The 25,319-nt window shown below is 45.5% G+C and overlaps 1 protein-coding gene across 3 annotated transcripts in view; it reads right to left on the minus strand.

Moving 5' to 3' along the window:
• The window catches only part of LOC135369079 (uncharacterized), a 55,126-nt gene extending 30,359 nt beyond the window's left edge, over positions 1-24,767 (minus strand). Inside the window, exons 1-2 of one of the 3 annotated variants that reach the window (XM_064602731.1) lie at positions 13,870-13,941; positions 12,389-12,450 (exon numbers count right to left, since the gene is read on the minus strand). The gene's annotated coding sequence lies outside the window, so the exon portion shown is untranslated. Of the gene's footprint in view, positions 1-12,388; positions 12,451-13,869; positions 13,970-24,611 lie in introns of those variants that run through there. The other 2 variants (XM_064602733.1, XM_064602730.1) reach the window with 2 other exon arrangements.
• Positions 24,768-25,319: the final 552 nt, after the last annotated feature.

Genomic DNA, 25,319 nt, shown 5'->3' on the forward strand with positions numbered 1-25,319 from the left:
TCCCCAGGTACTACTGATGCTATATTGTTCGACTCCTTCCAAAATGAGGAACCTAAGGGTGCCGTCATTACACTTGGTCACGTGTTCAGGACATTAACTCTAACAAGAAGTGTACGGCAGACGACACCCGTGTTTCTGCACGAGGCAAACGAGGTTGACGAGAGGACTCTCACAAGTTCATTTCTTTATTCTTTATTTATTTATTCTCACAAGTTCATCATTCAACATGTACTTGTACTGAACCATGATCTCAGTTGTCTCGCGACGTAAACCCCCCACTTATTATTATTACTTGTACTTAACGTACTCATAGGTGGGGAAGTTACTTTTATTTTGTAGTGCACTACCGTTGCTCACTACTTTTTCAAAAAGTAACTCGTTATGTTACTCGTTACTGTTGCAATAGTAGGTAACGCGTTACTAACGCCGTTACTTCTTATAAGTAATGCCGTTACTTTTGCATTACTTTGCCAGTTGTTCTTATAATATGTACCATTTTTGGTTGAGTCACACAAGTGCGTTCCGCAGACCAATACACGCAATGTTGTGCACAAACGAGGGGCACGCATGAACAAAACTTACATGTATGATTTATTGCAACGCAGAAGTAGTGGACGCTCAAAATTTTCATCTGTGTGGCTGAGCGGACTCCTAATGACAAGTGCGTGCTGCTTGTCAACGTTGATACAGACGGTGACCTTTCATCTCACACAGTACAAATCCAAACAGCGAATCCCTTGGTACTTTACTTGTTCGGACGGTAGAGGATATTTTTCTGTCGCTTTTACCCCATTCGTCCGAAAAATACCAGAGGGAGTGAAAAATAGAGGTGGTAAACAAAGGTGACATCTCAACCAGGGTAGGTCAATAGTCCTTTTGCGTTCTTCGCGGGTGCCGATGTGACCTTCTTGTCATTGTTGAAGATGAATAGAAAAAATCGGGGATTTTCCCGGATTCTACAGGCACGGTCCTCGCTCAAGCTTTCTAGTTTAGAAGATTAAGCAATGTTCCTAAAGAGGCAGTAACGCATAACGCCGTTACGCGTTAGTTAGTAAAAATGTAATGACGTTACGTTACTCATTACTTTTCTCCCAAATGTAATGCGTTACCATATTTCACTACTCGAATATAACGCGTTACCGGTAACGCACTACTTTGTAACGCGTTACTCCCCACCTATGAACGTACTCTGTGGATGAGTTGTTACCTTTAGAGAAAGCATAGAACGGCATTGAATCGCTGCCGCTTTCTTGATTGATTGATTGATTTTAAAAGAAAAAAATGGAGATGGTAGTCTCGAGCCACTCGGGACTGGCTACTCCAGGACGCGTTATTAATAAAAGAAAGGGAAACTACACTATCCTCGACGCTTTGAAACGCTTTGAAAGAATAAATGAGAACATCATCACCGAGCTTGTCACCAAAAGTCTTATTCTTGTCTTTTCTCCTCTTTCTCTGTGGCAACTTGCCACCCGTATCATTTTTTTCTTTCTTTCGATAAACGATACCTCCCTGTGACCATGGCACGAATGAGACGAAACTAAGGGAGAAGCCTGAATGAAACCAGCCGGACACAAGAATTACTGTTACTCGTTATCCATCGGTAACTATTCCTTTTCCCCGTGAACGCAACGTCATTTCACGGTAGGCGAACAGGATTTCTTTGTCACGAGAATGGAAAATATCTTTCCTTCTTATTTATTATATATCGAAGGGAAAAGAGGAGGTACTCGTCCAATAGACAGTCTGAGCAAAACCCCCGCTGAGTTGTCCTTCTCTTTGAAGGCGAGAAACCTCCTTTTGAATTCCGTGCGATCCCGTCGAAACCCCTGTTTACGGTGGTCGAAGCCTCTACGAAATGTAAAACTTGTCTTCTTCGATCCTTTGTTGTTATTTTACTTTTTTTTTCAGACCTCAAAGATTGTAACGCCACCCATCAGCTGCCACCGTCAATCAAAGGAGCGTAGTCGATTCGGCTTTGTGACTTCCTTTTTTTTTTTATTCGTACCTCCATTGTGTACGTCTCAGAAGAGCTAGAACACAATGTACCTGTATCTATACGTTGTATGACAAAGTAGATGTACGGAGCTGATGCAGGTGACCTCAGCTTATACTGCTGGGTGCAAATCCCGAACCAGCTGTAGAGCTGTCTGGACGCGTTATTGTCGTTGCGGTATGCATATTCCGACTGGTCGTCGAACATTCACGCTCAGTTTAATTACCTTCGATCGTCTCACCATTTACTGTCAACTCTGTTGACGCTCGTTTAGGATTGAATGATGGTGTTCAAGTGGGTTTTCTTCAACTGCCATCATTCAATTGAAGTAATTGCCACCACAACATTATATGATGAACTACATCGTCTTGTCACCCGATTTTCTTTTCTTTTCTTGTGTATCCGAGTGTGATGTCGACAAAGCCTAGCAAAAATTAATAATGAAAATGTTCAAAGATCACACTAACTGAATTTATTCTTTTTTGGTGCAGAGGAGGACGTGTAAGTTCCGCGTGTTGCTAAGCTATGTAAGTTCCACAGGCTAAGTTGCCCTGACAAGGTTCAAACTCCAGCGGTATTGAAACGAACAAAGGAGCCGCAATAAAACGATGAACCTTCCTGTACCAAGAAACATTTGTACCTGTTGCACAAACAGAAAGCGTTCGTTTTCAATTTTCGGATTCATGTTTGAATCCTGCGTGTCCCGCGATATTTCATCCTAAATCACTCGGTGCAAACTTCATTTTAATGCCGCAAATTTGTTCCCTTTTTTTCGTTTTACGAAGCATCCCCTCCGGTAATCCACCCTACGGAGAGGGATCTCCCCCAAAGATTCTCCTTCCATCAGACTTTAATCACACGTATGCAAATGACAGCCTTCACCTGAAACCAGTCGGTCTAGACTTCCGCATCCCAAAGTCGTTTTTCATTTTCCCCTCCGAGGGGCAAATTCTCTTTCTTATTTCTTGGTGTTTGCGCGCCATTGGAGGAAAAGTTTACGTCTCTGTGGTTGTGGCAAAACCCTGGCAACAGTAGAAAATGCACGAAAGAGCAACTTTGATTTATGACGACAGTGAGTTTGCGGTTTCGTGATTCCGAGATTTTTCGACGCGGGATTTTTCTCCCATGGTTTCTGCCATAAAGTTTTGATGAAAGCGCACATACAGCATGAACCAGCTTGTGCATGTGAAGGGGGAATAGTATTCGCTTAAACTATTGTCATAGACGTCGCATGATATTTTTAAGGACCTCACCGGAAGAAAATTGCATCGCAAATGAAAACTGCGGTTGAATGCCTTGAGAAGAAAACCCGTAGTATTTTTCTTCTTGTGCGTGTGTCGTGCAATTTTCATGCAATATGTAATCCGTTACATAAATGTGTCAAACTGCTTGGACACGTTATCCTCTGGACCTTCAGCATTGCTGGGGTACCGATGGCTAGCGGCGTTAGTGTTATTATTTTAGCAATCGCGCTTTCCACGCCCTTGACTAGCATGCATATTTGTTGGCGAACCCATTAACCGCTTATTTCAGAAAATGTTCCACTAAAGCCAAGCTGGACAGCAATCATTGCGGACATTTGAGTGCTCTTTTTTGGTGGTTCTTTCTCTCTGCCTCACACGGGATGCTTCGCCAAAAATAAATAAGTGAAACAGTCGTAAGATAAGGTGAGAAAGCTATTTAGACGGCCTTTTATCAATTAATTAACGGAGGTGTTAAACGCAGCAAAGGTACGAGGGACACTACTACACTTAACACCTCCAGAACGAGGTATGGTCGAGTTTGATTTGGAATCTCGTCATTACGTTACCTAAATAAGCGTTTCAGTGCCAACTAAAAAAGCGGTGCTAAAAATGTATCGTACCGTATAAATGAATATCGTTCACTAATTCACTGTAGAAATGAGACAAAACCTAATTCTGTCGATATTTGTTTGTTTATGTGCAAGTCATCATAATGACAACGCATTGGAGCACGATTGTGGAATGCAAGTGGTGGCGTAAATCAGCACAATCTGCATGACGCCGATAAATATAATGTTCAGAAGCTTGAAAACTTAACTGAGTCATGAATAAAGTTCAGGTAACAATTTGTACCGAGCAACGTAATCGCGAAATAAAAGGCAACCATTACATAACGGTACTTAGTCCCAATCAACCCAGATGGTTGCCAGAATCATCGTTCGATATTGCCAAGTGTGAAATTTCAGCTCGGGAATTCAACACGAGCATCCCTCATGAAACGAGCTGCAAATATTTGTGTTTACTTGACGATTCCACATGCAAAGTGTACACGAAAAGATAACATTGATTTATCGCACATATAATAAAAGCATTTTATCGTGCATTATGAGTGAAACTAAATATTGGGACGATTCTTCTTTCGCCGAAAAGCACGGAAATATCCTAAATGATCCAATCATTGTAACTATATGCCATATACAACAAATGGAGTATTCTTGGTTCGCCCAGAATTTTTCGCCCTCCCATCGAATTCATCCCAGGGGGTCGGACACACGCAACGACAGTTGATTGAAAGGAAGAAGTAATCCCGTCCCTCCATTCAATTTGCTGCAACGCGAAAAAACATCTCGCTCGAGGCTTAAAGCGATAAAGTAGACATCCCTTCTTGAGGCGCACAAATATTACCAGAAAATGCAGTTGGGAAGATGACCTTCGAACGTTGTCCCTTATTGGCATCAAACGAGTCGCGTCGAGCTTCGTGCAAATGTAGACGAAAGGAGACTTCTACGAGGGAGTTTTCGGATGCAGTATGCGTGTGCATGTACGTCAGCAATGCGCTCGCAGCCGCAAGCTATTTCATTCAATATTACCGTAAACCAGTCGCGGATTTTTTTCTAATAAATTCAAGTTGCAGAGTTGGTACAATAGCGTGACCAAAATCAAAACACGAGGGCGACCGATTTGATGGCAATTTCGACAGAGCGACATACGATGTGTGTAGCGAGCTATTTCTAAACAACAAGAGCTAAAATGACACCGTACCTTTTTCTTCCGGCTTGTTCTACGGTTACATCCTGTCTCTACTAGAAAGCCGAAAATTGCTCCTTCAGTAACTATTTAAGGTGAAGATTGGAACGTTCAGCTCCCATTATAGGCGCAGACCATTTCAAAGGGATGCGGAACAGGCAGAAGGAATTAAAACAGAAATGCATATTTCCCAATTTGTGCAGAGGGTCGGCGGCAGTTCGCTTTCATTATTCATAATTGTGTCCCGACTAGTTGAGGTATTATCCTAGAGACTCAGACGATGAGCTCGAAACACCAGTCAGGGAAAACGTGGTTAATGTCGTCCAACACACGCGAGAGTGAACCGTTCTGTAAAGCAAGGACGGCGAGGCGTTTCTTGAGATGGCGACTATGGAAGCGCCGGTCGGGCTGTATAATAATGTAGTGCATCGTACGCTATCGCCTTTACGCGTAATGCGGGAAGTTCTTTATGTTGTACACATGCGCAGATGTACCAACGCTATCCTTTACGTACGCAAAGGTCATAGCGTGCTTGTTGAGCGCACTGCGCGAAGCTCTCCCTATGTTTCGAGCGTGCGCAGAATTATCGACGCCATCCCTTACGTACGCCAGAGCGGTAGCGTACTTTCTCGCTCCACTTGTGTGTCATGTCCTGAGAGAGTACTCATCTGCACAGGGTCGTAACGTCAACTTGCAGTGGATCCCAGGTCACCGTGGCGGAATGAATTTGCCACCTATTTGCGACACGTGGCTCATGTGGCACGGGAACTATACACCGACGTACACTACATATTTTACCGAAGCGGATGTGAATCTGCACACTCATGAGATGAGCCCTACTTAACGCGACCTCCTACTAACATCTCCACTTTTCGAGCCAATCAGTCTGTTGCGGTGGATGATGACAAATGATATAAATTTCGCATACCGTATTGCAGGGCACAGAAAAAAGTGTTATGTGTGTAGGATCCATTCCTCATGTTGTACGTAATGCTGTTACTTGAACGGCATCGATGTAAGAAGCAACGAATAAAAAAAATGCACTTTTCTCATTCCGTGTGAACGCTGCGAAGTAAGTGTGACAGAAGTACTGGACTGACTCACCTCTCTGCTGCTAAAAATCAGGGAAAACCTCAGAGTGTCTGTGCGCTGGTTTGAACCGGTCTCAGACAATGAAGCAGCTAGCGAAGACTCTCGGGGGAACACATTTTCATAATCAGAAAAGAAATGCTTTGAGAGTGTACATTAGAAATTTACAACCCTCGCTGTATGGATGAAGAAGACCAGGGCAGAGGAACAATATGTGCGGATTAGAGCGAGATATAATCCCACCACACAGCGAGTGACGGCCTCCATATTGCTCATCTTCTGCAGGTCCGTTATAATTTATTGCTCTTGGGGAGATATGTGTTTATACACACACACACAAGCAGGGAAAGGTTAGCCTGTGTTACAGCAGCTTGCTATTCCAAGTTAAAAATAGTAAACAACGTAATTCGTCACGGCTCACCCAGAAGGCCACAGAAGCGCAAGTACCGTACAAGTACCTTGGTCACCTCACTATACTGTGTGCAGGGACTGAAATCGGAACGGAACCGAAAACCGCTTGGAACCCAAATTTTTTCAAGAACCGTAACTGGAACCTAACTGCAGTTCATCATCGGTAATTAACCGAAACCGTAACTTGAACCGAAAAATTTGATTTCGGTTACCGGTTCTATATGAATCGTTCAAGCGCGAACGTGCACCAATTTGGATGCGATACTTGTATCTCTTTTCAATTCTGATTAATAGTGTAGTACGTGCTTCTGTTAAAGATCTCTTGGTTTTTCGTTCAGAAGTTAAGTAAGTGACAAACCATATTACGCGCTTAAAACAATAATCGAATGACATACGCATTGCGACGTCCCTTATGAGTTTTGGACTGTGTTATTGTGATCATTCATGATACCAAGCGTTGCAGGTTGTTTGTTTCCACATCTGTTTGCTTAACCGCTCAATGCACGCAGTTCTTCTTACATTGTAGCTTGTTACAGCACGAGCGGAATGAAAGTGCGGGAGATAATAGAGACCGCAACAAATTATTTCACGGGGAATGTCGCAAACGGCAAAGGTGCGTCGAAGAAAGAGTTGACTTTTTCTTCGACCTGACAGACGGCACTGCACCACTCTTTCGGAGCACAACATATAAATATAATCATTTTTTTTTACCAGTTAGCGTTTTGTAGCTCATTTTACGACATCCACGCAGCGTGCAGATACACACTAGAGAAAACCGAAAAAAATACCGGTTCAACTCTTTGGTCACCTGTAACCGCTAACAGTGAAACGGCGAATCCCGTAGCCGAACCTATATCGTTACGGTTTCAGTCCCTTGGGGCCTAGCAGCGTAACTAGGGAACAGTCTGAGATCCTGGGGCGAGCGATGCACGACCGCAGGAGAAGACAGTGTTGGCGGCAACGGGTGCAGTGGAACAGCTGGTGTGAAATTTCTCTTTGAACATGACATGTGGGTGATGGAATTTTGTCCGTCTTTAAGAAGAGCAGTGGAGTCTGCGCCACGTTCAGTCTAACCCTGTGGACTCTTCCTTCCTGGGGTAGTGGCCCACCAGAATGTGGACAATCGTCGAGTCAATGGAGCGCAGAAAAGAGTTGATCCTGACGGCGTCGTGGAAAATGGCCCGAGAGCTATTCGTGTTGTATCATTGAACGGCTAGCCGGTAGACATGCAGACGGGGTAAGCGGAACGACCGTGCAGTTGCACAGAATCGGCATTCCCCAAGATACCAAGGTGGCGCGGAATCCACTGGAAGCACACACTGTGGCCTACAGAGACGACAACATGGTGTGCATGCAGGTAAAGGATATCCCTGCTGATCACTTTGAGCGAATGCGATGCCAGGGCTTCCAAGGCTGACTTTCCACACTTTAGCTGACCACACCAGACTGACACAACGTTAGCTCCTCCAAAATTGTTTTCTTTTTATGCACGTCCTCTCTACGCACTCACATGGTTTGTCTTCACTGTGACGTCATGGCTAATCTCGACAACTTCCGCCACAATATTTGTATAAATACTTTTTTCCTGTCTTGTTTTTTACTTCGTAGCACTCTTACGCGCAAAAAACTCTTAGGAAATGCCACTAGCACTAAAATTGTGTTAACCACCTGGACTAGCATCTCGTTCTGAATATTACGCGACGCCATCTTTTTTGGTTCCGTCCCCCCAAAATTACCCCTTTCTTCCTGAAACTTTTCGCCGTTAGGAAGCAGTCTTATTGATTCTTCGTCGGCTTTCGTCCCGGACCCATAATGATATGCATCTCGGATACCTAGGATACAGAAACCGGTCTTCGATCCAACATGAGAATATGTTTTTATGTTCGGTGAATATATAATTTATATGAGAATTAATCTACAAATTGACATACTCGTTCTCATTGTGACCACCGCTGAGGAACTGGTGGCTTTGAGCGGTAGGAAAGAGCCAGTCAACTCGTCGCTTCAACGGCAAACCTTAATCTAAATACTCTGGGCATCCTCATACCTTCCGTCCATTTCGGGAAAGCTCATTTAATTGCGTCCTTCCTACTGTTCTCATCAGGCTTCGCGAGAAAGATTTGTGGAAGGGAGGCTTTTCAACCTCACTGAATTTCACCGCTGTCACGGGATCTGAAATACGCCAGTTGTTAGATTAGGCAGGCTCATATTCTCCGAAGAGGGGGAAGTAATGAACCGAGCCAGTTTTCAGTGCAAGGCATTTCCTCCTATATCTTGCTCAGCAGTTCCGCCATGTTCACTGGATTGTTGCCTGTTAGGCGTCAGGGTGCGTCACGGAAAGACAAGTGTCTGTAGTCTTGTACAGACGTTTTGCAATTTAATGAACCATCATTACAGGGGGTATGTTTAATGATTATAAAAAGAGGGAGTGGTGAGCCATGATGGAGGCTCCCCAAGCAGCAAAATGTACTGAAAGTCGAGTGCAATAGGGGTGGACGGGTAGGTGGAAGGCCTTGAACAAACTCGTGAAACTAAAGACACTGATAAGACACATACCGTCCACCCCTGTTGCACCCGACCTTCAGTACATTGTGCTGCTTGGGTCGCTGTTTCCAAAACCAAAGACAAACAAACAAAAATGAAGGAGAAGGAACAGAGACACACAAAATTATGGAGATAAATATAGCAAAAGACAGCTCCTTCACTAATCGATGTGCAGACAGTCATGTAAGTGTTATCAGTGAGTACCCAAGAGTTCCCGAAAGAATCGCAGACGTGACTCCAGTGTGCTCAGTAGGGAGGGAAAAATCTCGGTGGCACAGATGTTCTACATGACACGTGGGGCAAATAGGTGAAGGCAGTTGGTTCATCTTATACAGAAGGAGTGGACCTGTGTTGCTCTTGTCAACCACAGGTTATGACGTAGTGGTGAACAATTATGCTCGGGGCGACGAATCAATTGTTATCTGGAAATGATAAATATCGCGTCAACAACTCGTCGCGGAAAACAATAGAGAGTTTTAGTACGTCGTACGCTATCGCCTTTGCCTACGTAAGGGATACCGTTGGTGCTCCTGCGCACGCGCAGACGACGACGAGAGCCTCGCGCAGTGCGCAGAACCACATACGAAAGCGTACGATGCACTAAAGCTCACTAATACCGGAAGAAGCGCAACGTTAAACGTCGTTGTGAAGTGCTCATTCGGCTGATTATTCCTCTACATTAGACAACCTAGGACATCTTCTAGGACATCAATCTGTACACCGCTGCCAGTTCCTTTGCGATGAAAATATTGAAGCAGCGATGCGACACAGTTGCGAGCTAAAAATTTCCTAAGAGATGCATAAAGACTGAGCTCTCGTGAACCGGGTCTGAGTTACCGCAGCTTCGTCATCACCGTGTAATGAACGTTTCGAAAGAAATTAGCTAATGGGAATTTCACCCCAGTCAAGTTTCTAATATTTACAAGACGCCACTGTCTAGGAACACGTCCATTAAATTTGTGATACTCAGTGGTACAGTTACGAAGCAAGATGTTCTCGCAGGCAAGACTGGCGCAGAGAAATAGATTATGAGGAAAGATAATAGCCCTTCAGTGTGACCTTGGAATAACCAGCCATTTATGCGCTTCCGGTCAAGAGATCCAACGAGTTAAGAGATCCATCGAGTCAGGAGATCCAACCGGTCACGTGACAGGCGAGTCAAAAGATCCAAAGCGTCAAGAGTTCCAACCCGGTCAAGAGATCCATCTAGTCAGGAGATCCAACCGGTCACGTGACAGGCGAGTCGAGAGATCCAACCACTCAAAGCGTCATATACTAGTCAGGATTCCCGACAAAAAAGAAAGTCTATCCCATACCATGTTAATTGCAGAACGATTGCTCTGTACGTAAGTTAATATGCCCGGTAACAGTGAAGATTTTTCGGTGTTTTCTCTCTTCTTACCACACACGCACAAAAAAAGTAAGCGAGAAAATCCTGAGGTTGTGCTGTATGTTACGGCGGCGAGTCCCCCTTTTGCCTTTGCACGTTTATGTCCATTGTCCCTAGCCAGAACGGATGCTTGTTACCAAGAATATTGAGCTCAACTTACAAAGAATCGTAGGCCGCAGGGCTTAAAACTTATCCTTGTCGCGTTCTTTTCATTGGCCCGCACCTTATAACGTTATTCTATTCTTTTACTGTCTGACTGTGTTTTCCAATCAACATTGACGTGTCACGTTCATTGAGCTCAACGACTTGGCTTCATTGACGACTTGGCTCTTCGACTACGAGCCTGCTGTGATACGAGAAGTGTTTGAATAATCAACGTGTTTGAAACAGCGGCCGGCCCACCCAAGGTGAGTGTGCGTAGCCCACGCTAACTGTAGAAATAATCTCTAACACGAAGCGCTGTTAAAAAAAAAGAAAAAAGACAGCACTTCTATAACTTCTGTGTTACAAACAGGTTGATCTTACAATGCAACCACCTGTTTTTAACAGAAATGACATAAGAGAACTGTCGGCTTCTTGGACTGCGCTATGTGTTACAAAGCAAGTAAGCAAGGCAATAAAAATGAGGTGTTGATTTGCCACCTGCATTTGTATTCTATTTATACCGCACGTAAAACGAGTCCCTCGTATTTCGATACGAGTAATTTCTGCTTAGCGATGTTAGAGTTAACGACGTAACACAAAGGGGTCAAAAGATCCAAGCCTTGCGAACCCTCAGACGAGTCAAGAGATCCAACCGGGTCAAGAGATCCTCCGAGTCAAGAGATCCATCGGTGGATCTCTTGACTCCATGGATCTCTTGACCCGTTGGATCTCTTGACGTGGAATCCCATTTATGCTGACTACCGGATGTCACAAACACTACGTCATAGAAGAATCGATGTTATTATATTTAAAAAAACAACCTGGAGGCGTCTACATGGACCATCCTTAAAGGGACTGTAAAGCGAATGGTACGTAGACCTATAGAAAATGTGTCCTATTCTGAAGTCCTGCGACTGAGGCTTCAGATACGTAATAGCTTTACTGTACGTTGAGCATTTTTTTAGCAATCAAATTTCAAAGATTGCCGCACCAAGCAAAATTTGCGAACAACTCGAAGACGAGGCAACCCTGAAGCTACTCGCGCGCCATCTGAGAACGCGAGCAACTATGTTGACCATCTGGAGGGTTGTGTCCAACTGCAATATGCGCTTCGTCGTAGGTGGTGCATCCCGGAGCACCGACGTTTACCAGACATCAGTTGAAATCAAGGAGGAAGGGAAACTAAGGAGAGAGCACCGCTGTTTCTTTTCGAATCACGACGCATAGTGCACGTCATATAGATCAGGTGACCGGAGCCCACCAATCTGCGGATAGACGTCGTCACGCCTGGAAAAAATAATGCAGCTGCCGGCGTAGATACGAGATAAGGGCAATGGGATTGCTAAGCCGACGGGCAAGTACTGCACTCTATTTCCTAGTAGTGCCGCTGCACGTGCTGTGCACAACGACGCTGAAAGTTTGACTGGGGACGTATGGAATGCTATACGACAATGTTCTTGTTTGCGCTATTTATTCAATACCGTTTAATTTGGCTCAGGAATGTCTCCACAGCGAGCACCACAGTATGAATCTGTTCGATGTAATGAGGATAGTACAAAAGCACGGGAGAATTTTCCTCACCCAAACTTCCGGAGTCACGTCTCACGCATGCTTTAGTCTTCCTTCCTCCTTGTTAGAAATCGCATGGATGTACAGCCTTTCATCTTTTGATCACTCTACTCCCGCCGCGACCGTGGGCAATGGTAGACGCAGATTCTCTTACCGATTACTACAGTTGAAATCCAACTTCTCAAGAGTTGCACAACAGGTCTGATAGTAATTAGAAAGCGACATCAAATGCGTTACGTATCACACGATACCTACCAATCAGGGCGGGCTCCCTCTGTCTGCCTCGTCTAACGTAGAAGGTCGCCACCGTTACATTTCTAAAAAGTATTGGAAATTAATTAGTACAAAAAGTGTGAAGGGCTGAGGGGTGATGACTTGTTTATGTCATCACAAAGCCATGTTGTGCATGATGGTACCTTAAAACATGGTGGTTATATCACACCTTACAGTCCCTTTAATATGAGCTGTTCTGTTGGGTGCCATCAAGTCTATTTCAATTACGTCTTGTCGTGTCGCCCGTTTAGTTATATATAACAGGACGTCTGTTCTACATATAAAGACTTGAAGACCAAACCATGTATGCTGGGACGCCTATAAACGTTGGCTTCAAAGCAGGAGAGCCTTGGGGAGAGTACACCCTAGGGTGTCTCTAAACATTTTCAGAGAACATCGACCGCCACTGTACGTGCCCGGGAAAACATTATACTACGTAACAAGTTGTAACGCGGTTTATGATGAACCCAACGCAGGACTGTCCATGACAAAGAAGGTGTATGTAGTTCCAAATTTAAACTCGTGCTTTCATGAAAACCCCTGTCCAAAGGAAAGCTACTTTACCCGTAGAAAAGGAGCTTCGTTTTCCAGCTGCGCATACAGGAAGACTACTTTCAGTTATGTGCGTACGTAATATATTCGTCGTTTCCGCTTGGAAAACTATTCATACAGCAGGTAGCTCAACTTTCCCCGTTAACAACAGCACCGAGTAACTTTTCACGACGGAAATCCGCGCATCTAAGGCAAAACACTAGCCCAAACAAGCTGATTCACGCAGTCGGTGACGCCAACCGGAAGTCAACGGGCCCTTCCTGCCTCGGGCAGTCGAGATATCGTTAGCGAGTTTACACTGTCAAAACAAAGACGGTCGCAGTGAGCTGATAATGGCAGCCAATTTTCCTCGCCCGCCTCTAAGAACGACCGCAGCGACGTGCGACGGCTACTAAACACGCTTTGAGCGACGTTGGCACAAACGAATCAAGGTTGCCAGCCTTCGTCTTGCGCATTATTATTTACTCTGGCCAACCACCGAAGGTTCCCCTTTAACATGGCTTTCTTTTTGCCGTCCGTTGGATGTTTGCTCTGTGACGTCGGTTAGGTTGAATGCTTAGATTGTGTTCATCGGGGGCAGGGGCGTTCCTATATAAGACTAACTGACTTTGAGAGCACAAAGAAGAGATCAATGACGTACTACGATCATTGTTCTTGTGCGGTCCCTCAACCTTGGGGTCCTTGGGGGAGCTGATAGGTGATATTCACAATTTTTCCACACACACACCGCACATTTCCGAGCTTGGGCAGTTTATTTAGTGGTATCGTTTTTGTTGTGAGATGAAAGAGCAAAGGATTCGTCAAATATAAAATCCCCAGGAACATTTTATCGGCCGCAGTACGGGATGATTAGTCCCCTTTGATTAAGACATTTTGTGAATATTTCAATGAAACTTGTAGATGAGACTCACGTGTTCGCCTCCACACGATGGAATGCCGCACGCTAAGACAGTGCCGGTTGCGCGTGGTAGCACATCGTCGTCGTCGTCCACGGGCCGCCACAAACTATCCAAATGTCCTAACATAAAGTGCTTGGAGAGCAAGAACGGAGGCGACTCAGCTCTACAACGAAGAGTATTCTAGCGTGCTACATTGTTCCCCCTCCACCATGAGAAAGGAAAGGGAGGTTGTTCACACGATGTGGGTGCAGCAGAGGGAGGGTGTTCATCGACCAATGCCACGGGTAAACAAGTGCCAATGGACCCGACCCGATGGGAAGGCCGTGGAGACGTCGGTAATACCGCAGGAGGAGCTGACTTCGAGGTACGCCGACTTGAGGCGGTTAATATAGCCACGGTGTCGGGGCTGCAGGAAGTTGGAGCCAGAAGAACTTGGATTGGCAGTGGAGGACCGAGAAGGGTCCGTCATAGGGAGCCCGCTCAGCGTCCCGGCGCACGAATACCTGCGTGGCGGAGGTCAGGTCGGAATTCTGGAAGACGCGGCGCGGCGAGGGAGTCCACGGAGTAGCGTTAATGAAGTCGGAGGCGAGATACGTACGACGCCGGGAGGGAGGTGGCGGGGTGAAGAATGCGCCAGGAAGTCGCAAGGTGGTGGCATAGACAAGTTCGGCCGGAGAGCAGCTCAAGTCTTGATTGAAGGCTGCAAGGGCAACCGATCGACCCAGGAAGTGGAGGCACCCACGGCGCACAGGGCGGTTTGAGATGCCGGTGGAGGCGCTCGATAATGCTGTTTGCTTGAAGGTGGTAGGCCGTGGTCCGTATGTGGGCGACTCCGAGTAAGTGGCAGAGACTCCAGGAGAGGTGCGAGTCCAACTGACTGCCCCTGTCGGTGGTGATGGTACAGGGAACTCCGAACGGAACTCCGAAATCCAACCAGACAGAAGAGCAGAGGCGATGGTCTTCGCACACATGCCGTGAAGGGGAAAGACCTCTGGCCAACTGGTGAAGCGGTTGCTTTGAATGGTGGAAGGGGGCCTACTAGGTCAATATGAACGCCGTTGAAACGTGGGTCGGGAGCCATGAACCTGCCAGGTGGGAAGATAGTGTGGCGGTGTGGCTGCTACAAGGTTAGGCAAGACCGGACCCATAAGGCCACGTCGCGGTTCATTGCAGGCGAGATGTACCGCTCCTGGAGTAGCTTTGGGAGGCTCTAACGCCAGGGTGAGCTATCTGCTAGTGTCGGGCCAGAACGTCCGGGTCACCAAAATTGCAGAGCAAGAACGGAGGCGACTCAGCTCTACAACGGAGAGCTGAGATTTTTTAAAATTATTTATTCTAGGCACGCGGACCGAGACGATGATGAGGATGACACTGAGACTGGATGCAGCGGTGTGCTACATGCTCAATGTAGGCAATCCACAACTGTCACCAGATTATGGGCTATCCGCAACATGATGACGTGATCGTCACCGACAAATTTTACTGCACGCTATTCTGAACCGGATCACTTGCCATCGTGGGCTTTGTTGCTTTCTTCTGTTAGCCGGAGGTATTTTTGCGACAAAAGCTACATGTGCGCAATAGAAAGCACATATTTGAATAATAAACAAGGTTCGTGCAAGACGGAAAAAGGGATAAATTACTTTTACAAGTGCTAGGGAACAATAATATGGACGTAGCGACACAGTGTTGTTCAGGGCATGAATCTAAGCGGTAGATCACTCGGGCCGATGAACAGCTCAGCCACAAAGTGATACAGGTACAAAATAGATGAGGACCAACATAGAGGTCAACCGTTGTTCACTTCATGTCACAGGTTAAGATTAAAAATCTTGACCACATGACGGTGATGTATTCGAATGATTTTATGGTACATATTGGTCACATGCAATGTGCGTGTCCAGTATTATTCACCAGGGATTGGAACCGGAACTGAACCCGAACCGGAAACCGGAAAAAAACGTTGTTTTCCGACGAACCCGAACAATTTTTTTTGCCTGTCCCGAACCGAACCGGAACAGAAAAAAAGAAAAAAAAAAAGAAATGCATACGGTTACCGGTTCGGGAATTGGTTCAGAGGTGAAATAATTGCACTACTGACCGACCTTTCTTTGTTTGTTTATTTATTGTTTGTGCGATGCCGGATGCGGGTAAAAGTTTGTGACTGTAGCACCAGTTTTTTACCGCAGCAACATAGGGCGCTGACCGGATTCTGCCAAAAAGCACTTCGCTTTTCGTTTTCAGCAGACGACCACGAGAGTATAATACAGTAAAATATCAGGTAAATAATAAAAGTGTTTATTACTTTTCTTGTGGTTTCACCTGCTTTCCTGAAAGGTGTTTCGCCTGAAACGGTTATCTCGCACTTTCTTTTACAACCGTGTACAGTGAGCGTAAGCTCAATTTCATGTAGCAAAATTACTGCCCATGAACTGGTTAAACCGGGACCGAAAAAAATAACGGTTTCGATTCCTGTAAATATTCCGACCGCTGACCGTTTTTTTTTTTTTTGTCTGCGTGTGTGCGGGAGGGGGGGAAGGATGCTCTCCCTGAGCCGAACCCGAACCGAACCGATATACCTGAACCGGTTCAAGCTCATAATTTCAGTTAAGCGGAGCTAAATCCGAACCGAACCAATACGCTTGAACCCGAACCCGAACCGGACCGAAAAAATACCGGTTCCGATCCCTGTTATTCACTGCGGAAAGCTCTTTATGCGAAACCACAGTGTGGATTGTGATTAATGCCATCCTATCGGCATGAAAACAGCCAGGTAATAAGAACCTACCAAAATCTTGGAAGCGGAGAAAACTTCCCATCCCCGAGGACGTCGTGCCTACTTGTAATACATTGACACGTCTCGGCAGTCAAGTTCAATCCTCACAACAATGCGTACTTTTCTGCGAGAAACTTTTTTTCAAAAAAAAAAAAAATACCTGCGGGAGGGCCTAACCATGATACATGGAAGGAAGACGATCGAAGCACCACCAACTTTCCTGCATATCCAGAAAAGCAAGGCTTCATGAATATACATATACTCCGATTGGAAGAGTAGGGATGTTGGTTTCACGAAGAAGCCAAGTGTTTTCTGACGTCTCGATATTAATGAAAGAAGGATTAATTCGTTTGATCTATTGCGCATGATTAGGCGAGTTATGTTACGTGCTAAGATATCGATAACGAAATCATAGATTTTCATGTCTGCAATAGTTGTCTATATTGGTCTGCTTCACCAATTTTTTCACTGCAGGCTTTCTTTTCAGCAACTGTAAGAGGCCTACGAACCTTAGTACACTCCCAGAAGAAAAAAAAAAAAAAAAGGAAGGTGCAAAACGGTGGTAACTCCACGAGTTACCCGTACGTTACCTCCTTGATCAAGACCACAAAGGGTGCCCTCCTTACCACCTTCATGGTAGCATGATAACATTTTGCAAATCTTGCGACTTGCATGTGCATGAGTGTTTGCAAATCTTGTGTGCATTTAACAGAAACGTTGCGTCGGTTCAGCCGTTCTCGGTGACTGAGTCGATAGTGCGTCCGCCTGCTGGTCCCAAGATGACGGTGGCAACTTGGTGGAAGTGTCTCAGACCTTCCGCGAGAGACGTAAAATGTGCTGTGTCGACGCACGTTAAAAGAACCATCAGGTGGGCAAAATTAATCCACTATGGCATCGCTCATGATCGCAGTTGTCTCGTGACGAAAAGCCTCGAATTATTATTATTGCTATTACACTCTTCTATAGGTGGCATAGTCACCTGCTGTACGGGTAAATGTTACCTTCCCCTCGCGACATAAACAGCCAATTATAATTATTATGTTACCTTCCATGGGGTGTAACTTTATAACCTTTTGTGCACAAGATATGTAGCGAGTCAGTTACCTCCCAAAAGGTGTAACGGCTCTACCCCTCTTTCCTGAGAGTGTAGTGTACGAATAAGAGTTATAAGACGCTACTTTGAGTCGTATCTTCCTTCGGTAACGGTTTCTTTGCTCAAAGGAGACGCTAAATACGCGCATATAGCGGTGGTTCTCAACTTATGTTATTCCAGGTAACCCCTCATCGCACGACCTCAGGGAACATGGGGCAACTATGTACAGAAGCCAACTAGACGCCGAACAAATTTTTATTCCGTCCGATAATTTAAATGTTTAATTGTAATTGATTTAAGTATTTGTCGCTTCGTCGTAAGATGTCGTTGAGGCTTGTTGGATTCAGACCCTATAAACTTATGCAACTGTTTCACAATAATTCCCCGCAGATAACGGCTTATTGTGGGTTACCATTGATGCTTGTAAATCCCAAGTTCATGTTGACAGGAGAGTCGCTCCCAAGTCTCTCCGAAGTAGCTATTGCTTTCCAAGTGCTCGTAATGCTTTTGAAACACAAGAGAAAAGAAAAAGCGTGTTGCGGAGAAACTGTCTGGTTGAGGGGGGATATGTTTAATGGAACGAAAAGAAAGAAAAGTAAAGGAAGTGTCAGCCAGGCTAATGCCGGCTTGCTATTACAAAAAAGAAAAGAAGAACCTCAAAATAAACAGAAAAGAGAATTGCCAAGAAGGAAGCCAAACATACACAAAAAAGCGAACGGTAAAGAAAGAAAGAAAAGGAAACAGAAAAACAGCTAGTGCAGTGTCGGGTTAGCCAACGCATGGGGATCACAGCTGGTGGCCCTGCTGTTTGCAATGGCCGTCAGCTGTGGCAACCTGTCCTGGCGATCTCTATGTCAATTCCAATGTCAACGGTCAAATGTCGAGCACTGTTCGATATAACCAGGCTGTCCGAGAGCGATCCTTTGTAGGCGGTGATATTACACTCGCAGATGTTGAGCATGTTGCGGGCCTTGGACGACGACGCCTGGAGCACCGGTCTCAGTTCCACCGGCGCCACCGTCATCGCCTCCCCGTGGCATACCATCGTCGCCGGTCGGGACTCATGTAGAGGGACACCACCTCGTCTACAAGCAGAATCCTGTTCGCGGAACTTGTGTTGAGAAACCCTGGCATATGGTGATCGAATCACACCCTATCTAGACCACCTTGGGAGGCACCACCCAAGTGCAGACAGACAGAAAAAAGTGTACGAATCTGGTGGCCGACATCGAGTTAGTAATTCGTCCTCTTATAAAGCTGAGAACCCCGCACGAGAGGCTTGAAAACGTCAGCGAAGGGCATAGCTGGATTTCGGCGCATAAATGGGAGCAAAGTTACGAGCGCTCATGATCTCCAGACGCCACGGGTTCGAGGGTACATAAACTGTATTGTAACTTTACTTGTAAGATTGAACCGAAGGAAATACCACCATGTTCCTTGCCTCTTTGAAGGCGGCCCATCCGTAGTGTTGATATCCTCGGGATTTCATCTCCGGGTGGGACACGATACATACCTTAATGACATTGAGAATGAATACTCCAAAAGTATGGGACGTACGCGAGGCGACGTAAGTCAATAAAATGTGCTTACATGGTAGCACGCCGAGATATGTCTACATTTGTATTATAGTGTCAACGTACGCATCACTATACGTGAAAAATAGTCTTGAGATGGACTCACGTAAACGAAAGTTGACTGTAACAACAGGATAAAATTGTATCGAGCCCGCGTGAAAAGTCCCGAGGTGCCTCAGAGCAACGCCTCCACAGATATGTCCTTTGGAAACACAGTGAAACACAAAACGAGTGAAAACACTTGGGCATATTGCTTTGAAAACACCGAGGTTCCAGAATATCGAGTTATCTGTCCTTCTGACAGCGTCATCGATGACTGACATTGATACCTCGGCGTCTCCGACCCTCGGTGTCTGCTCGATATGGTATCAATTCAGAGGCTCAATCCGTTGTTCCGACAAGTCAACTACCCAAGCAGCACAATGTACCGAAAGTCGAGTGCAATAGGGGTGGACGGTATGTGTCTTATCAATGTTCTTTAGTTTCACCAGTTCGTTCAAGGTCTTCCACCTACCCGTCCACCCCTATTGCACTTGACTTTCAGTACATTGTGCTGCTTGGGTAATTTCCAATTCCTCACATTTGCTTGCTGGGACAGGTTTTAAAGATACATAAAAACATAGGGAGGGCCTTTAATGTAGCCCAATCCTACTTGTGAAAACACCCTTATCTGTGGTCCAAACTGGATTATCTTAGTTGTTTTCTACAGACTGCTAAAGTGGAAGCTAATACATGACTGTTGAAGTACAGTTTGTGTCAAACACGGCACAAGTGTCACAGATTGCGTTGTGCCGTACATATATGATACAAACTGATTAGAATATGTTTAATAAACATTTGGATACACGTTACACATACGACACAATTGTGCTTTCATGTATTCGGTTCCACGTTAGCTGTCTGCTCTCGAACAAGGGAACGAGTAAGATCATCCAATAGAGAATTATAGGAATTATTTACCAAGGAATAGGAAGCCGTTCTTTCTGGCCGACTTTTCCTGCCAAAATAAATAAATCCCAATTGAGATTTAACAGTGGTGTGCACGGTTAAAGGGCCGTCTTTGAAATCACTCACCTTACATATTAGTATATACTGCCGATTATTTATTTATATCAATCACTAAGCTCTGCGTTTATTCACTACATATACCTACACTAAGTATACCTAATATTATACGCATATATTCTCGCCAATTAGGTGTAGTGTAATAGATAGATAACTAGATACGTAAGGTGACCCAAAAACATGACCATTCAGGGACGCAACACAGAGATCCGGCTTTGCATGATAGCAGACGATAACCATGCGAGAACGCCAGCTTGACAGATTGGCGCGAGGATGCGTGAGGATGAAAAATTTGGGCGAGAAAGAGAGATAAGAAAGATAACTTTTAACATAATCTATCCGGCAGCGCTTGCACATACGATCGGCTACAACACCGAGGACACGCACGTGGGCTTAAGTCAATGAAAAAAATGCAACTCTGCGGCCAGGTGTGCCGTTCCGCTTACCCGCCTGTCTACCGGCTAGACATTCGCTGATACTGTACGAACAGCTCGCGGGCCTTTCTCCCAAGACTCTCTGGCGCTCGATTGACCCGACCCACACTCTGGTGGGCAGCTACCCCAGGGAGTCCTTGTTCCACAGGATTCGACTGAACGTGGCGCGGACTCCTCTTTAAAATGAGTCACCTTCCATCATCAATCTGCCCCACCTGTCATGTTGAAGGAGAAATTCCACACCTGCTACTCCACTGCACCCGTTACCGCCAACACCGTCGTATCCTGCGGTCGTTCAACGTTCGCCTCAGGATCTCAGACTTTTCCCTAGTTACGCTGCTAGGCTCCACACATCATAGTGAGGTGATCAAGGTACTTCTGCGCGTCTGTGACCAATTCCGTTTCTTCTTCTTATTTTTAACTGTAAATAGCAAGCTGCAGTAGCGCAGGCCAACATTTCCCTACCCCTATTTTTTTCGTAATAAACATACCCCCCCTTCTTCGCGTTCAGTTCTCATACAGCGTCTCAGATCCTTTCAAGACAAGAAAATGTTCTCGTTATTAGTCGATTAAACGTGACGGCTGCGCTACTTTCTTACGTTCAATTCCAATGGCAGAGTCGTAGCAAGTGGCAGACTCCGCAATGAAGCGGCTTACTCTGGCCTGGATCCGAATCTGCGACTGGAACACTTCCGGCAAACTTCCGGCCAATGTCCCTTCGTGGATGTTACGGACAAAGGAAGAAGAAGGTACTCATGTTCTTCCACTACAACACCACGTTTTGCAACATGAAGGACCTCCTAATCTCCCAACGTTGCCCTGGTAATATCTGACTCAAGCGTATGCGTTCTCGCATGGTTATCTGCTATCGTGCGAAGCCGGATTTCTGTGCTGTGTCCCTGAATGGTCATGTCCTGGTAATGTGATTTCTTCAAGAAGCAAGATCGCCAACGTCGGCGCGTAATACCAGTCGCGGTGGAGACGCATAGCGAAGCGGCCATGTTAGCGAAGAAGAGACAGGAAATAGGAAGCGACAAGTGATACGTCACGGAGAGTTCCGGTTGAATCTGCGTATTTTGGCGGATGAGTCTGGGTTGCTCCTTGGAGCGACCTTGGCTAGAAGGCCGCTCCAAAGCTCCCATTGGAATATTCCGCCACTGTTCCCAATCTGCCAATGGAACAGACTTGCTCCGGAAGCACTCCGAGTCTTGCATTGAAATTCAACATTATCTCGCTCGTAACATATGCAAGTATGGGCATGAAAGAATCTCTCTTACGTTGGAACCAGTCCTTGGTCCTTTTTTTTTTTGTTTTCAACTTTAGCGAACATCAGACAAAAAAACGTATTTCGGAGTCTTTAACATAAAATCAATGAATAAAAGGTCATACTGTGGTACGAATTATAAAAATACGAATAGTAAGTTAAGTATTAAGTTATAAGAATACGAATTATAAGCAATTCTGTATGAACGGCCGGCAATTTGAACTTAGCTTTGGCGCAGTATAACTTTAGTTGTCCGTGCGCCATAAAAACTTAAATCATCATAATCATAAATTGGAACTTACTCAAAATGAAACACTCAGACTTAGTTTCGAGGGGGAACTAAGAAAGAAAATCTGGAGAGTTTCTCGTGTTCAGTCACTCTGTAGGATTCATAAGCGTTCACCATATGAACCATATAAATAAAAAGTGCGATGTCTTTTACTTGGTCTAAGTCATTGGTTCGTCAACAATGGAGTCGGGACTTGATTAGCGAGTCTCTCGTGTATTCGATAGATCCAAATTTTATGTCCAGACCGTTTTACGTCCCTCCCGCGCGGACTTGGTCTCGATGTAGCTTTCACTCCACAATTCAAGTACCGGATCGGATACTGTGACAGCAGCCTCTGCTCCAAATGTGGCGAACATTGAGCATGTCCTGATGGAATGTGAGCTCTACGAAACGGAGAGGCGGCTACCCTATGCTCAGTGGAATAAATTCTGCTATCAGGCAACGTGGCTGCAATTATAGGCCCTTGTCAGAACCACCGTCGGCAAAGAATTTCATTTTTATGATGGAGTTTCATGGCCAGATTGCTGGAGCCAGTGAGGATCCAAGTCCTACAGTGTCCAAATAATCGGGACAGAGCGGCTGGATTCTGACATATTGTGAGGGCCAGCTGATATAGAGAAACCGGCTTTTGAAAGGTTGGTAATGCGGTCTTCCAGATGACCGGCATCTTGGAGAGTCAACTTGTCGTAACGTCACATTGAGTCGAATCGGATGAAGCATCTTGACGGGAGGTGCTTCGTGCCATCCGGAAAGCGATCAATTCTGGCAAGAATAGATATATAGGCTAAGAATGTCAGTTGTCCACTGGCGGGAAACCAAGGAAGTTGTCGAAGAATGGAGCGTTCATGGAGTTTCTGGTGTCTTTCCTCCAGACGCTTTAGTCTGTGCCCCAATGACCACCATATGTTTATAAGTCCGAAACGCCGCCACACCAGCATTGGACAGCTGTTTCAGCCTTCTTGGGCCTCCATCAGCAATGCGTAGGTGGGCGACGTTTCAGCGAGTGGCGTCGGAAGGTCACGTGGAACGGGATGTCCGACACGACATGACATGACATCACGTTCCACGTGACCTTCCGATGCCACTCGCTCAAACGTCGCCCACCTACGCATTGCTGATGAAGGCCCAATGAGGGTGAAACAGCTGTCCAATGCTGGCGTGGCGACGTTTGAGACTTATAAACATGTGTTCAACGTGCAGCCAAAGAGCCTCTGCTAATTTTCTTCCCCCAATGACCACCAGTACTCTTTTCGTTTTTTTTTCTTCTTCATTTTCCTTTCATTCCGAGTAGCACAGCCAGCAGAGGTCGGCTCACTTGTACGTAGCTAATTTATTCCATTTTCATATCTCCCGTCTAATGTTACGCATGTAATGAGGTAGGGTACTGCTCTCCAGCGGTGAATCATCCCATGTCATCGTCACGATATATCTGCTGTTGTTGTTGTTGTCTCGTAACATTTAAGGCGTACGAAATGTTCCCAGGGACGTCGTAGTTTTAAGGCACCCTTATTTACGGACGTATATCTTCGTTGTCAATAATAGAGACGATATATGGCTGAGATTCCACAGGCCATGAAACATTGGCAATATGTTGCCTGTAAAGCGTGCTCTCTAACATAACGAATCAATCTGTGGCGAAGCCCGCTTGGGGGAATCGTTCTCTCTTTCCAGGGAATCCTTCTTTCCTACAAGGTTGCTTCAGAACAAGACCTAGTCAACGCGACTTCTGCCTTTACCCGACTCATGGTTAACAGTGTGTCCCACATAATATTCTAAGGTGTCTTCAGAAATCATAGATCATGCAAAATCTGCACAAGTATTCAATGGGTCGTTATGACAGCGCGCGAAAAGATTATACCGCTCATTGAAGTCACGGTTTCCAAGTAACACAAAAGAAGACATCCGAGTTCAATTAGGACGTGCGTTGAGTTTTCACAGTTGCAGTTTATTAGGGTGTCATTTCTGGAAATGCTGTTTTAGAAATTTTCTTGCCGTCTTACGCGGTGGCATGACAATTATCTTTCCAGGGACAAACGAAGAAATGAGAAAAGAAAATTGAACAATGTTTCCTTCATAGTACTTCGGTTAGTCCTCCAAAGTAATAATGACGGTTAAAAGAATAATTGAAAGTAAATACCACCCCACATGACTCCAAAGACACACAAGATGAAAACACCTGTTAGAGAAAGCTCCGCACGCTGCTCTTACGCAAAGCCACTTAATAGATGAAAACAGACGTCGAACGTAAAGGATACTCACCCCGTCCCTGTGGCTAGTTCCAGTGACCTACACACCTGTTCCTCGCCAAATTTACATCTCGGAAGCACAGACTTAACGACAGACTGACACACACGGCAGACTCAACGACAGCCGCTTCCCAAAGAGCGGAAACCAGTGAGAAATCGCCGTCGGATCCCCGCGATGGCTGTTCCAGCCAGAATGTGGGGGAAGCAGCACGATTGCTGGTTGCCAGGAGTAATGTGCGACTGTGGCGCCGCCGCATCGCCGCCGTTAGGAGAAATCTCTTGGGGACGGGAAAATCAAAAGAAAGAAAGAAAGAAGAAAAAAAAAGAGGAGGATCTGCTTGGCTCCAGCACCTGCTAAAGATTGGGAGCTTCCAATCCTCAGGTTTCCCGCCGCCAAATACTTCCCTGTCTTCATACGTGCAACCGTGGAATACACACTCCATTGCCGATTAGGTGCTCCATATGCCATGTTAAACCGCATGGTGGTCAGAACATGGGCTGGAATCAGTAATGTGCACGGAATTACAGACACCAAGATTTTCGACAGTGAAATCACACGAAGCAGTCAGTATTCCTTCATTGTGTCTACTTATTGATTAGTTAATCAACGAACTTTTAAGATATCGGTTCAAGAGCCAATGTGTCAGCCGCAACATTTTAGAGAAACACCCGACCCAAGTACTCGAACGAGGGTTTTGTTTTCCGGGCTAACCAGTTCCGG

The sequence above is a fragment of the Ornithodoros turicata genome, chromosome 9, assembly GCF_037126465.1.
Source record: "Ornithodoros turicata isolate Travis chromosome 9, ASM3712646v1, whole genome shotgun sequence".
Lineage (NCBI taxonomy): Eukaryota > Metazoa > Arthropoda > Arachnida > Ixodida > Argasidae > Ornithodoros > Ornithodoros turicata.